Source organism: Drosophila gunungcola, chromosome 3R (genome assembly GCF_025200985.1).
Source record: "Drosophila gunungcola strain Sukarami chromosome 3R, Dgunungcola_SK_2, whole genome shotgun sequence".
NCBI classification, from domain to species: domain Eukaryota; kingdom Metazoa; phylum Arthropoda; class Insecta; order Diptera; family Drosophilidae; genus Drosophila; species Drosophila gunungcola.
Window position 1 is genome coordinate 10,890,934 of NC_069139.1, and position 13,730 is coordinate 10,904,663.

Below are 13,730 nucleotides of genomic sequence, written 5' to 3' on the forward strand. Positions count from 1 at the left end.
CCGCCCCTCGAAATTTCCCGCCTTGGGGTGCTGAATGCATTTTCGGTCAGCTGCAGCTATGTCGACTGGCATTTTTTCTCGCTGCACTTTAAGTGCAGTTTACCTCTTTGGCAGTTCTGTATATTTGCTTTGCCCCCTGCCACGCCCCTCGCCGCCCCGCCAGACTGTCCAGCTAACCACCCACCACCCACTGCCCACCCTTTTTGGGCGACTTTGAGTGTGTGGCGTTAGAAATTGGGAGAAAAAAGTTTCGCTGTGCAAATGAATTCTTACAAAGGACACGGCCCCATACACATGCACATGCACTCACACTCGACTGCATTGCCATGGGTGGCGGGTTGAAAAGGGGGTGAAAAGAAGGGTCAGTGGGGGCTTGGGGGCTAACTGCCATTGCATTTTTGTGCGTCCCTTGGTTCGCTGACGACCAAGTGGCATGTGGGATTAAACCAGTGCGCTTAAGTGCCACTGCATCCCCGCCTTTCCGGCCTTTCCGGCCTTTCCTCGCCGCATTTCTTTTTCATTTAATTAAAATTATTTGCCTTTGGCCGCGACGACCACTCGGAACTTAGCTCTTGGTCCGCGATTTTGGCAGAGAGTCTTTGCCGCGTTAAGTGCGTGCGGCGGTGGCCAATTGTCAATTAGCCAGGCTGCTGACTGGATGCCAAATGCAGCGATGCATTCAGGCGGCACTAACCAAAGCCGAACCACGCACAAAAGTATCTGCTGCACAGCAAAAAATGATTTGACATTTAGTTTCGAGCGAATGTTATGTTAAACAGAGTTAGAAAAGGACAAGTTTTACAAGAAAGCAATCTACTATTCTTTCAGTTTAAGTTGAAATAAGAATTTAAAGCAGCAAACAATTTATGGCACATAAGTGTGCTATTTCCAAAAATATTTTTATAAATTAACTTTAAATAAGTGATTGCAATATATCAGGTATTTTCCTAAAATCTATAAGTTAGAAAAAAATGATTTCTTTCTGTGTTGCAATATGTTTCAATGCAATTATTTTGCTGTGCAGCGCTCAAAAAGAGAGGAGCACAAAAGATGCCAAATAAAAAAAAAAAATCAAAAGGCTCAAAACAGAAACAATTGCGCGAAATGCTTTTTATGTTGCCAATTACAGACAACACACACACAGGGCCCAATGAAAGCGGAAACTCGTGGCCGGACTACCTTTGAGCGAGCAGGGCAAGGGGGTTGGTGGGCAGGACCTCCTTGCCGGCAATTGCCATTACACACACATTGCCGGACGAGTACCTTCTATGCCGATATGCTGATATGCCGATATCCTGATATGCCGATATGCCGACCGGCCTGGCCTGGCCTCCTATTAATAATTCCAAGATGCGTAATTATTGATTTTCCATTAACACTTCGAGGCAAGCAAAGCGCAAAAAGAGGAGGAAAAAACGGGGGAAAAGGTTAAGAGTAGCGAAGCGAGGGCCACGCATGTGGACGGCCCTCACTTTGAACTTAGGCCACAGGACCTCGGCCAGATCCTGTCTGCCGTCTCGCAGCGGGAGCAACTCCATCTCGCCCGTCGTCACCTTTGTGACAATTAGTCGGCGTGTGTGCTTATTTATTAATAAATATTTTACACTTCGACGCGTGGGGTTAATTGCAGGAGATGGAGATGGAGTTGAAGTTGGAGATGGAGATGGAGTGGAGATGGATTACGTGTAGGAGTGGGAGATCCTTTAAGCCGCACGCCGAGATCCGCTTGGGCTTAGGCATCCGCAAGATACCCACTCGTTGCGTAATTAAAAACTGGCCCTGCTTCGGGCTTTGTTATTAAACTTGGCTGCAAATTGAAAGTCAAACTGTTTAAGACAATGTACAAACACTCTTTGAGCCGGAGATTGACAAGGGTAGGCTCATGCTGCGCTGGCTGCGAATGTAGCATCGCAACCCTTGCCCGATGTCCATCCATCCATCCATCCATCCATCCATCCATCCATCCAACCATCCATCCAGCTGGCCATCTAAACATCCACCAATGTGACGCTAATTTCTTTGATTACATGTGCGCTGGAGACGAGACGAGTTGATTCCAGGAGCTTGAGACTCCGGCATCCGGGCACCAGAGCATCCTTTGTGCTCTGTCTTACGGCGGAAACGAACGGAACGTCGGCAATGACCAACTGAACTTCAAAACTTCGACTTGACCAGCGGCCACCCCTGCATTTCCGCTGACTTTTCCTTGATTATCGAGCCAACGCCAACCCATCCCGCATTCGACGTCCATTCATCCACCGCTTTCGCCGAGGGACTTTAAAATGTGTTAATTTCAAATTATTGCTGGATTGTAAGAACGACGAGGAGTCGTTCAGGCCAGCCAAGTGGCGGCAAATGAAAATCTTAATTAGGGCTAGCTGACCGGCTGGCCAGCCCATTCAACCTTTGACCCGGGGGCAGGTCCGAAGATGTGAGCTGCATTGGCGATGGAAAGTCTGAATGCCAGCCACACAGAAACAAATACTTTTAAATAACCATTTAGCAAGTGAAGCTTAAATAAATATATTAAGAGAAATGGATATTACTTTCCTCGGTTATTAAAACAATAACGCATCTTCCTATGAACATAATTATTATATATTTACTTTTTATTTCTCTGTCATTCCAGTAAAACTCGATTTTTAATTTATATAGTAACATATAAAAATGTGTAATAATAATATACATTTAAGCACAGTTATTTCTTAAATATATATTTTTAGGAAAAAGCTCTGCAATTTTTGTTATTACTCCGTAAGATAGTACTCTATGAAATCGTTATTGTATATTATAAGTCGATACGATTAATGTTTAATGTTTACATAATTAATTTAAGAGATACCTGTAAACCTAAATAGAAAAAAATGTTTTATATTGATGGTTTGCATAAATCGTATGCATTCAAATAACTTGATATGTTTTGTAAAATACCTTTATATCTATATTGTTTCATGAACTTTATAACGTTTTTTAATTCTCGAAATAAAAGGGTAAATCGAGTCGTGACAGCCTCGCACTCAGGCGCTCTCAAAAGTTCCGAGGGCAGGACGATGCTAATGATTGATGGCTGCCTAAGCAGGATGAATTCATATTTATATCCACACATCCGTTTGCATATGCATTTGCATTTGCATTTGCATGCGAAGTCAGTGTAAATAGCTGAGCGGAACAAAAAGACCGCTCGCCAGAAAGGAACTTTTGCCCACATGCACTTGCGGACTCTGGCCGAGCATAATGCTGGCTGAATGCCATGGGGGTGGGTGGGCGTTAATGGGGTGGTGGAGGTCAAAGGGTGTCTGGTGGGGGGGCGGCGTGGGCACGGCTACTTTGCGCTCTTTGTGCGACTGCCTCTTGTCCGCGTGTGGAAATGGGAATTCTTTGGTTTGATTTTTTGTTCGGTTCGGCTGTTTGCGCCGGGTCCGTCCGTCATCATCACTAAAAAGTTAATTGCACGAAAAATAAGTTAATACTCGACGCCTGCTCCGTGCCAGTCCACCTCGATGGCCGCTCCAGTCGCTGTTTAATTTAATTAGTCGCCTTCGTCCTTCGTCCTTCATCCTTCTGCCCATATCAACACGCCAGACGCCTCATGTGTGTGCCACTACCAGTAGCAGTCCCAGTCCCAGTCCCAGTCGCAGTCCCAATTCGAGTTCCATTTCCATTGCCCGCTCCTATCGATGCGGCTCCTTGTCGTCCTGCCAATGTGTGCGAGTCCTTTCGACTGTTTGTCAATGCGAATCCGCCGGACTGGGCGGCCTGCAAGTCAATTAGCAAGTGTTTTAATTGCCTTAAATTTGCATAATTTCTGTCAACAAGGCGGCCCCATGCTAAATCCTTTTGCCCGCCTAAGAGTTTTTCAACCTGATTGAAATGGGACTTGTTAAGTTTAACAAAGGTTAAATTTTCGATATAGATGGGTTTTCTTTCGCTGTTTCGATACCTGGGTTGTATTAAGAATGCTGTTTTCTAAGTCAAAGCAATAACCAACTGGTTAAACTAAAGCCTCAAATAAATATAGCTATTACATTTCTCAGGAAATTCGTTATGCCTCTTGGTCAGTGACTTTAGAGGAAGATTTTGCGTATTAGTTTCAATTAGTTGACTCTGACAATGGGTCAGTCAAGGGAGCTCGGCCACGCCCGGATTAATTCCTCATTGAGACCCTGCTACGGGCATTTCAATTAACCCGGGACGCACCTTAAGCGATGGCCAGCACAAGACAATTTCAATTCCATGAAACGTCCTTCCCATACGATTTGACCCCGTTTCCGACGAGCAGAAGACGCACAACTAATTAGACACATGCCAGGACATTAGACACACATGTGCGGTTGTGGAGCCACACTCTGATTTCCGTAACTGCTTTCGTATCCTGTATTTGTATCTGTGTTTGTATCTGTGGCTGACTGACTCGAACCGCTTGCCTGCTTGACCGTACGCAAATTACTTGTGTCATAAATTCAGCCCGCAAGAGCGACAAGAAAAGTCGGGCGGCAAACCGAAATAAAACCCGAGGCTTACGAGTCGCAAGTGGGTCGAAGAACTGGGGCTTGGCCAAGCTCGGGATCTCACGTATTTACTGGCTCATATATGCCCCGGTTGTGCCCTTACCGGCAGTTTATGGCCACAAAGTTTCGATAACTCAACCGGGCGAAACCGGCGACCTTCATAAAGATCTCAATCTTAACGATGACAATGCAAAAGTTTTCGGGCACTGGTCCCCTCAAGATCCCCGGAAACTAACGTTGCTTTTCATGTGGCCCACTACCCCGCCATTGTCTTCGCGTTAAGTGAGACAAAAGTTGACTTAAAATCCCAAAAAGCGATGGAAATAACTACATGTATGGTTCACCTTTCCAAACCGGTTGCTTATCGAAGTCCTTTGAATGCCCTTCGGGGGTTGCGAGATGCAGGAGTTGCGATAAGCCTAATATGCGTTTTCCTCGGCTGCTCATTACGTTCACATGACCCAAAGGACACGCAACTACAGTGGGACTTTTAAGGCATTCAACAGCAAGTAATATTAAAGTTTGTCTAAAGTAAAAAGCAAATAATATTATCATAATATATGGAACGTTGTAATGTGTCATAAGCAAAATAGTTTAATGCATCCTGTGAGATTCCTTCAAAATAAAAATACTGTAATAATATATGGGGGACTTTGAATGGATTTCAGAAAAAGTATTCATTGTACAGTCGTATTCGTGTTTTTAATTTTCGTAATAACTGCAGCACAACTTTATTTTCAATATCAATACTGCCTAATCTTTTTTCGCTGCCGAATGGTGGTTCATCTTTTGCATAAATGACTGTATTATAGCACTAAATTCATAAACACTTTGGCTAGTTGTAATGACCCACCCCTTATGGGGATGTCCACGAAACAAAAGGACGAAGGTCGTTTATCCTTCTCAGCCGTTTCTTAATTTGCGCTACGTGATGGAAAATAGAGGAAAAGGGGTTTCCCATTTTGGGGCCCTTTGTTTCCGAGACTTATTGTGTCTTCAGGATTAACATCGCACCGATTTCTTCCTGAGTTATGGCCAAAGTTGCACCAGTTATTCTGCGCTTCAGCCAGTCAATGAACTGACCTTACAACGATTTTTCGTTAATGGCGAAATCATGAATGAAATTGCGTAAAAGTGATTGCCGAAAAAGAAAGAACGAGGAGAGCCCCCAATGAAAGTGAAAGCGTGTGGAAAAATAATAACAATAACGAAAAAAGGCGAAAAAAAAGCGGTGTGGAAAAATGAATTATTTTCGCATATTGGGTAATCAATTAAAATTAACCGAAAACAAAATAAAATAAAATGAAATACGCGAACTACTCGTACAGGCGCATAAATATGTATGTACGTATATGTACGGGTTGGACGAGGCAGGACATTGTTGTCGAGGTCGTTGGGGATTGGGATGGGGAAGGGAAGGGAAGGGAAGGGGTGGGGTGGAAAGGGGAGGCGAGGGGTGGGCGGAATGGCGGGCAGACAACCTCTGCCCGTGACCCCATTCCAATGGGGTGCGTGTTCATTAACTGGCATTCTCATACTCACACACGTGCGTTTACGCATATAAGTATGTCCTCCGGTCCACTCCGCCGCCCACTTTACCACCCAATTTTCCACCCACCCCCCCACAGGTCATCGGACTGCGTCAAGGACCTGTGCCGGCATTTTTATTTCGTTTTTCCGCTCTCTCACACCATTGCAATTCACCACTGCATGTCATAATAACAACAAGCAGCTCCGTGCAACACCAACAAACAGCTGTAACACCCAAGGCCGCTGAAGGTCAAACCATAATCGTTGATAATGAAAATTATTTGTTTCGCATTTCGTTTTTTCCCGGTTTCGGTTTCGCTCCTCTTTTTTCGGCCTTTTACGCCTTTTTTTTGGCCAACCGCGTCCTTGCTTCGCATTCGTTTTTGTCACTCGTTTTCTTTAATTTGCATTTAATGCAATTCACCGCCCATCCCCCGGCGTCCACTCATTGTGTAAATTATTGCCCAAAAAATAAAAAGCCAAAAACAAGGAGGGAAAAAATCGCGTGCCCGAAAGTATGCAACATAATTAAAAATCAATGGCATACAAACAGATAAAGGCCAGCGCCTGTTTGGGCGGCGGGGGCGTGGCAAACAGCCTGATTTTCACATTAACAGACCATCCCCTCACCACACCCTCTCTTTGCCCACAGCATCGTTGCTGGCTGCAATTTATTTTTGATCGTTTTTTAATTTATTTTTTTATTCGCATAAAAAGCGCAACAAAAAAATTATGAAAAAGCGCGCGAACATGCAGCACACAGCAGAAATCAACGAGGACGAAATGAAAAAAATAAACCAAAAAAAAAGGGCAGCCGAAAAAGGGAGCACAACAAAAAGCAGGCCAAACAACGCCGGTCAGCGGATGGAGCAGGAGCAGGACGAGCCCACATGGATGTCCTGGCTTCCACAGCGCATTTTTGGCGGTGTGGCGGCCAATGAACAGTAAAACTGTTGCTGCGGTGTTGCAACGTCAGCAGAGAACGGCCAAAATGGCCGAAGAAAAAAAAATACCATGGCAAAGTGTCGAAAATATAAAAAGCCCAATGTGGTGGGCGAAAAGGTGGGTGTGCAAATTGGAGCCTGGGTGGTGACTAGATCTGACACTAAAGCACTATAGAAATTCCCTCAGTTTACTGAACAGAAATAGCTGGAATTTAACTGAAGATATATGCCTATTCATATGTATCCATTAAGTTTTGGCATTCCTTTCTGGTATCCCATGATTCCCGCTGAGCTTTTGTTGTTCTTCTCACCTGTTCACTGACGTAAATTCAGGTGTAAGGCGAATTTCCTCGCAAAATCAGCTTAAACACCTCATGGGACAGAGCGAATCCAACCATGTGTTGCATGCTCGGATCGAAAGGATGTTGCCTTTATCTTTCACCCCTCAACTCCACAGCCCATTCACTTACATTTATTTGTGTTCCTTTTTTTTTTGGTTGCCCCTGTCCTGTATAAGCGGATATCCTTTCACCTCCCATTTGCTTTACACGGCAGTTTGTTGTGCAGCTTGTACCGGCTTGTAAAAATCACGTGGAAATATTTAAATTGCAATATAATACCAGCCATGCTCATTATACATATATGCATATGACCCAGTGGAATAAACGTGAAGTTTTTCGTCAGATTCCTTTTGTTTAAAGTTCATTCCTTTGATAAGTAAAAGTTACAACTGGATTTGCATGGGAATATTATTAAATTAAAAATTTATATAGAACTGAACTTTTAAGCTGAAGTAAATATCGTTTTATTGATATTATCAATTATAAAAAATAAAATCGGAACTGAATTTGTAGAATTTGGAAGAACATTAACGTAGGAAAACTTAAGCTTATTTTTAACAATATGACAACATCAATATAAAATATTTTACCCTGAACTCATGTCAGAATTGAAGTCTTCGGCACGTGGCCAAAAGGAGTGAATTGCAGAAATCAACTTTTAATAGGGTAGTTAGCCCCCATCAGACACTCCCACACCGGTGAAATCAGGAAAATTACGACCAAGAATCACCCGGCTTTGTTTGTTTGCCATCAATGGAAGTTTTTAATTTGCTTCACAACCCCGGCCAACGACTTCGCCTTTGCCTTCGATTCAGCTCCGTTTGGGCGGCCAGCAAACTGCAGTTTCGGCCTGCATAATATGCACTTTGCATCGTTTTCGGCCCAAGGGGTTGTTAGCCGACCTGCAACTTGTCTAGTACTATTATCCTGCCCTCGGACGCACGGCCCGCTGAACGCAATTACCCAATACCCAAACAAAACTCCAGCAATGGCAATGCAATGCACCGGTTTCTTCTGCCGACATGTGTGCAATTTCATGCAACTTTGTTTCGGGCTGCGTTATTTGGGCGAAAAGTTTTCGTAAATTGCATTCCGAAATTGCCTTTAAGATTAAAGTAATGCGAAAGAGTTGGGAATTAGTTTTGGCTGAAGGTGGGCGGGCGCCAGTTGGGCGAGTCGCGCAGTCATGACGCCACTTCTTGACCCCAAAAGCAAGCCATTCCGCGAAGGGTGCGCCCAGATGACTTGGCTGTGTGTCTGTGTGCCCGGAGCGGCGACACTTGTAACCAAATTGACACTAAAACCCCCACCAACCATCCCACTCCGCCCCCAAGGACCGGTCCCAAAGGCTTCGAAGACGGCGACGACAACTTTGGCCGCACCTTTGCTTACCCACATGTGGCCAGTCGGTAAATAGTGCTCGTGCTTGTGCTCGTGCTCGAGCTCGTTCTCTTGCTCCGTGTGTGTGCGTCCATGTAAAGTAAATATTTTCAGTCGCAAGGATTTCATTATCCTTATCACATGACAAGCGGAATTTTTTCGCACCACACAAAAGGGCAATAGCGGCAAAAGATATTACGGCTCCAGTGGCGACCCCAAGGCGATGAATGGCTGCATGTGTGTGGGCTGGGACGTCAGGACGTCGCCTTTCTGTCGTGTAATGTCCTTTAAGTCCTGCTCGGTTCAACTTTAATTACAAAGAACCGCCTTCGATGCGAGGTATTCTCTGGGCGTTCTGAAATTGGGCTAGGCTGCACCATGACTTTTGGGACTTGAACAAAATTACAAAAAATTTTTTAAAAACTAGAGACTTTAACGATATACAACTTTAAGATCGTATTTATTTAAGACAAGTTCTGCAATTAGATCTGCAGTTTTTTGGTCTACAAAGCCATATAAATATAACAACAACATCAACCCTAAATTATAAACCATTTTTTTAATCAGATTTGTAGATACTTAAGCCAAACGACTTTTAAGATATACCACTTCAAAATATAACGTCTGTATGAAAAGTTATGTGTTTAGAATTGCAAGAATATGGTAACTTTTCAGCAAAGTCATTTTTCGGATATTAAGAAAGGGGTTACATCATAAAAATTACGAAAAATCGATCGGAAAATACAAACCTAGTTTTAAATGCAGATTTGTAGAGACTTAAGCCACATGAATTTTAAGATATACCACTTTACAATAGGACGTCTGAAAGAAAAGTTATGGATTTAGAACTTCAGGATTTTGGTCACTTTTCTGCAAAGCCATTTTTCGGATATTAAGAAAGGGGTTACATCATAAAAATTACGAAAAATCGATCGGAAAATACAAACCTAGTTTTAAATGCAGATTTGTAGAGACTTAAGCCACAAGACTATTAAGATATACCACTTTACAATAGGACGTCTGAAAGAAAAGTTATGGATTTAGAACTTCAGGATTTTGGTCACTTTTCTGCAAAGCCATTTTTCGGATATTAAGAAAGGGGTTACATCATAAAAATTACGAAAAATCGATCGGAAAATACAAACCTAGTTTTAAATGCAGATTTGTAGAGACTTAAGCCACATGAATTTTAAGATATACCACTTTACAATAGGACGTCTGAAAGAAAAGTTATGGATTTAGAACTTCAGGATTTTGGTCACTTTTCTGCAAAGCCATTTTTCGGATATTAAGAAAGGGGTTACATCATAAAAATTACGAAAAATCGATCGGAAAATACAAACCTAGTTTTAAATGCAGATTTGTAGAGACTTAAGCCACAAGACTATTAAGATATACCACTTTACAATTGGACGTCTGAAAGAAAAGTTATGGATTTAAAAGTGCAGGATTTTCGTCACTTTTCTGCAAAGCCATTTTTCGGAAATTAAGAAAACTTACGAAAAATCGATCGGAAAATACAAACCTAGTTTTAAATGCAGATTTGTAGAGATTTAAGCCACAAGAATTTTAAGATATACCACTTTACAATAGGACGTCTGAAAGAAAAGTTATGGATTTAGAACTTCAGGATTTTGGTCACTTTTCTGCAAAGCCATTTTTCGGATATTAAGAAAGGGGTTACATCATAAAAATTACGAAAAATCGATCGGAAAATACAAACCTAGTTTTAAATGCAGATTTGTAGAGACTTAAGCCACATGAATTTTAAGATATACCACTTTACAATAGGACGTCTGAAAGAAAAGTTATGGATTTAGAACTTCAGGATTTTGGTCACTTTTCTGCAAAGCCATTTTTCGGATATTAAGAAAGGGGTTACATCATAAAAATTACGAAAAATCGATCGGAAAATACAAACCTAGTTTTAAATGCAGATTTGTAGAGACTTAAGCCACATGAATTTTAAGATATACCACTTTACAATAGGACGTCTGAAAGAAAAGTTATGGATTTAGAACTTCAGGATTTTGGTCACTTTTCTGCAAAGCCATTTTTCGGATATTAAGAAAGGGGTTACATCATAAAATTACGAAAAATCGATCGGAAAATACAAACCTAGTTTTAAATGCAGATTTGTAGAGACTTAAGCCACATGAATTTTAAGATATACCACTTTACAATAGGACGTCTGAAAGAAAAGTTATGGATTTAGAACTTCAGGATTTTGGTCACTTTTCTGCAAAGCCATTTTTCGGATATTAAGAAAGGGGTTACATCATAAAAATTACGAAAAATTGATCGGAAAAATAAATCTAATTTTAAATGCAGACTTGTAGAGATTTAAGCCACAAGACTTTTAAGATATACCACTTTACAATAGGACGTCTGAAAGAAAAGTTATGGATTTAGAACTTCAGGATTTTGGTCACTTTTCTGCAAAGCCATTTTTCGGATATTAAGAAAGGGGTTACATCATAAAAATTACGAAAAATCGATCGGAAAATACAAACCTAGTTTTAAATGCAGATTTGTAGAGACTTAAGCCACAAGACTATTAAGATATACCTCTTTACAATTGGACGTCTGAAAGAAAAGTTATGGATTTAAAAATGCAGGATTTTCGTCACTTTTCTGCAAAGCCATTTTTCGGAAATTAAGAAAACTTACGAAAAATCGATCGGAAAATACAAACCTAGTTTTAAATGCAGATTTGTAGAGATTTAAGCCACAAGAATTTTAAGATATTCCACTTTACAATAGGACGTCTGAAAGAAAAGTTATGGATTTAGAACTGCAGGATTTTGGTCACTTTTCTGCAAAGCCATTTTTCGGATATTAAGAAAGGGGTTACATCATAAAAATTACGAAAAATTGATCGGAAAAAATAAATCTAATTTTAAATGCAGACTTGTAGAGATTTAAGCCACAAGACTTTTAAGATATACCACTTTACAATAGGACGTCTGAAAGAAAAGTTATGGATTTAGAACTTCAGGATTTTGGTCACTTTTCTGCAAAGCCATTTTTCGGATATTAAGAAAGGGGTTACATCATAAAAATTACGAAAAATCGATCGGAAAATACAAACCTAGTTTTAAATGCAGATTTTTAGAGACTTAAGCCATAAGACTTTTAAGATATACCACTTTACAATAGGACGTCTGAAAGAAAAGTTATGGATTTAGAACTGAGGATTTTGGTCACTTTTCTGCAAAGCCATTTTTCGGAAATTAAGAAAACTTACGAAAAATCGATCGGAAAATACAAACCTAGTTTTAAATGCAGATTTGTAGAGATTTAAGCCACAAGAGTTTTAAGATATACCACTTTACAATAGGACGTCTGAAAGAAAAGTTATGGATTTAGAACTTCAGGATTTTGGTCACTTTTCTGCAAAGCCATTTTTCGGATATTAAGAAAGGGGTTACATCATAAAAATTACGAAAAATCGATCGGAAAATACAAACCTAGTTTTAAATGCAGATTTGTAGAGATTTAAGCCACAAGAGTTTTAAGATATACCACTTTACAATAGGACGTCTGAAAGAAAAGTTATGGATTTAGAACTGCAGGATTTTGGTCACTTTCTGCAAAGCCATTTTTCGGAAATTAAGAAAGGGGTTACATCATCATTTTAATACATCGAAATCTTTTTCTTGACTTTATACAGGGTATTTGTTGTTCTAGCTTTGTCGCGGCTGTTGCTGTTCGGTTGCTTCATTGTCTCTTGAGATATTTCATTATGCGTGTGTGTGCCCGGTGGGCTGGTGTGAGTGGCACTCCTGTGTGCTTATCCGTAACGGCGGTTAAGCAACTTAACTATTTGCATGTTTGTCCTTCGTTGTCGTCGCTGCGGTTTGTGCCTAGTTTGGAGTCCTCGAAGGTGACGTCGTTGGTCGGCGTTCGTCCTGGCAGGACCTTATTGTTAATTACATCGGGACAAGGCGGCTGGCAAGCTTAATTGAAATGAAGTCCTGTTCCGCTAATGTCTTTATCGAGTCGCCTTGTCGCGAAAGAGTAAAGAAGAAGCCGCCTTGAACCAGTTTAGTAGAGCGGAGGCAATGGCAATTATTTGTCAATCAGCGGGGGAGTTGGGGGGTTGGGCCATCGGAAACGAAGTTCGCTTGCAAATTGCGGCTAAAAGCAACTGCCGCTGCCGCATAGACGACAACAACAGCAACAATGGCATCGGACAACAAATTGATATATATGGACAAGTCCGCGGATTGACAAAGCAGCTGCAGCGTAAAAACCCAGCCATGTTGCCTGTCCGTTAAAGTCCCCCCTTTTCCAGCCCTTTGCTCAACCCATTTCCTACGAAACGTGGCATTTGAGGCTGCCGCTGTTGTCGCGAAAAGTGCATTTTGTTGAATGTCGAACGGGGCGTATGGGCAACGCATTGGAGGGTGGTGGGCATGGGTTTTTCTAGGGGTGTTGAGGGTTTATAGGAGGGGTCCAAATGGAGGGTCGTAAAGGAAACAGAGCCGCTTCGGCGACTGTCGCAGTTGCATTGAATTTTTGCCATTGCAACGATGGCTGACAGACGTCGGCATCACCATCCCCTCCTAAACCAGCAGTAGGCGGGGCATTTTTGTATTTTTTGCACTTTGTTTTTCAAACGCAAGCGCGCATTTTTAATGCAACAACAGCTACAACAACGCACAAAGTGCAGGCCAGAGCGAGAAGGCCTGCGAGGCGAGAGTGAGAGTGAGAGTGAACGAGAGAGAGCTAGTGAATCAGTTTTATCCGGGCTTAGTATTTTGTTTTTGCCCCCAAAACCCCCTCCCTACCCGGATGATGCATTTCTGCCATCGTGTGGAATCGCTGTTAAAAATATTACACATCGAAAGTTCAAAGTTCGGTTGTAGGGCATCCGTTTGCATGTCCTTTGAGCTGGCCCTCGGATCCGCTTGATTAATTAAAAGCAAAATATGTTTATGGCCAGCAACAGTTCCTTGGGGAATAACCGGATGCTGGCCTGGCCGGTGGGTAAAAAAGTGAGTGCGTGGGTATGAATTATGCAG